General features: G+C 43.7%; 1 protein-coding gene across 1 annotated transcript in view; it reads left to right on the plus strand.

Annotated features, from left to right (window-relative positions):
- The window catches only part of wwp2 (WW domain containing E3 ubiquitin protein ligase 2), a 38,296-nt gene that overhangs the window by 16,582 nt on the left and 19,214 nt on the right, over positions 1-2,500 (plus strand). The gene's annotated exons all lie outside the window — the stretch shown is intronic.

The raw sequence follows: 2,500 nt of genomic DNA on the forward strand, positions 1-2,500 counted from the left end.
GTTGAACCCTTTCCTGTACGGATATATTAGATGCCAATCCCCTTCAAACCACTTCGATGTTATATACACCAAATAAAACGGGTTCTAACAAACATTGTTGTTTTAAAAAAAAATAAAAGAAGACTTCAGAGCTGAACTGCGTAATTACTGTAATATTTCAGAAGTAAAATATTAGTGAATAAACATCAGCAGTAATGTTTTTACTCCCTTTACATTATACCTGATCAGTTACTTTTCTTTTTGGAGAAAATTTGCATATTTATCTGAATTTGCATATCATTTTTTGGCGAATGAAACGACCTGAAAATCTGCATGTTTTCAGATGAACAGGAAACGTGTTAAATGTGCGTCTGTGCTAAAATCTATAAACGTGTCAACTTTGTGTGGCTTCGTGATTAAATAAGGAAATGAAGTCTGTAATTTACAACAGAATTATTTAATAATGTTCTTCACAGCGTTTGTGTTTGGGAACAAAGCGCTGCTTTTAACACGATGCGGATGCGCTTATGTTTCTGTTTTCAGCAGTTCGTCATTTATTTGACTGGGACGGGGGGGGGGGGGGCAAAACTTATAGAACACGCTGTTATTATGTTTTGTGTGTGTATGTGTAGCTCCTGTGTGCTGGGAGAAACATCATCTGATCTGACAGGCGTGGAACTTGGGAGAAAACAAAAAATTATTCTTAACCCGCCCCCCCCTCCCGAAAACAGCACCCCCCCCTCCCCCCGCCCGAAAACAGCACCACCCCGTCTTTACGTCTCCATTACACTGATTACACAGACACAGCAGTCATTTTACAATCAGCACAGAGTCAGAGCGTGTGTGTGTGTGTGTGTGTGTGTGTGAGGAAAGGTCAGCAAGGCCTGCTTCAGTTTTTCCGCTGGAGACTGAGAACAAAAGGCCTTTCAGAGCTGCGCAGCGTTCTGAGGCTCAATTAGCGTAGAGTGCTAACGCTAACGGCAGCCGCACATCGTCTGTTCTGGGTTAGTCCGTCCTGGGGGAGGAGTGTGTGTGAGTGTGTGAGTGTGTGAGTGTGTGAGTGTGTGAGTGTGTGAGTGTGTGAGTGTGTGTGTGTGTGTGTGTGTTTTCTCTTGCGAATTCTGCTGTGTTGAGGTCAGTGGTATGAGAATAGCCTCGGAGTCCAAACTATGTGTGTTTAGATATGAAGTCTACACATGGCAGAACAGTGTGTGAGTGTGTGAGTGTGTGAGTGTGTGAGTGTGAGAGTGTGTGTGAGAGTGTGTGTGAGTGTGTGTGTGAGTGTGTGTGTGAGTGTGTGTGTGAGTGTGTGTGTGAGTGTGTGTGTGAGTGTGTGTGTGAGTGTGTGTGTGTGAGTGTGTGTGAGTGTGTGTGAGTGTGTGTGAGTGTGTGTGAGTGTGTGTGTGAGTGTGTGTGAGTGTGTGTGAGTGTGTGTGAGTGTGTGTGAGTGTGTGAGAGTGTGTGAATTTACACTTCTCACTTTGATATTATCACAAAAACATTATCTTCAGTGAGAGTGAATGTTTTAAGAGGCGGAGTTTAATTAGTGTGAACCAATCCCAGACCTGATCATGTGACATGAACTGTCTGAATTTGTTCTGCGTACGTTTGCTTACTATACGAAGTGTTGCATAAGTATTCACCCCCCCTGAACTTTTCCGTGTTTTGTCGTGTTACCGAATTGGACTTCGTTAAATGTCCGAGCATTCAGCGAAACCGAGTGAGCAGGTAAAGAGGGGGTTAGTCATTAATGATAGAGGAACCACCAGGTGGCCAAGGGGAAAGGTTAACATGATGCTACCACCTGCACCGTGCTTCAGCTTTACAAAGTTCATCAGACCAGAGAACCCAACCTTTTGCCGAGTCTCCAGGTGAGATCTCGAACAGCTCGCCGCTCGGCGTCCAGGCGGAGAAGCGTCCAGCTTGTCCCGTCAGCAGAGTTCCCCTTGTCCGTTTCGTCGTTCTGCTGATTAATCGGTCCCTCCTGGATTTGCCCAGGATTTCACCATCACGGAAACGAACGCAAAAAGTTATGAAACGCCGTGATATTCGAAAGGAGCGTGGAATTTTTCAAAATTCCTGCAGATTTTCCGCAGATCACGGACACGTCATGTGACGTCGTATAATTAGCCATGTTTCCATCCACAGATTTTTATGCAAATTTCAGGATATCACATGGATGGAAAAAAAAAATTGAGGCTCTTTTTTAAACGATTATTTATTGAATAAATTCCTTCGATACGCATCAGATGTCATGTCCTGCGCTTGGATAACTGGCTCAGAACCAGTTTCCCCGGAAGTGACTCGGATTTCGTTCTCTGGAGCACGGGATGGAAAGTCGCTTCATTCATAAATGTTTTATGCGATATTCAAATCTTTCGCATAAGTTAAACTCGCTACTTGGTTGGAAACATGGCTGTTATTATAATAAATGTTATAGCTGCTGTATAATTTTGCTCAGGTCGTTGAGTTATGAAGGTTCAGAACAATCCAGAAGCGACGCCATGTTGTACATTTATTC

Source organism: Ictalurus furcatus, chromosome 8 (genome assembly GCF_023375685.1).
Source record: "Ictalurus furcatus strain D&B chromosome 8, Billie_1.0, whole genome shotgun sequence".
NCBI lineage: Eukaryota > Metazoa > Chordata > Actinopteri > Siluriformes > Ictaluridae > Ictalurus > Ictalurus furcatus.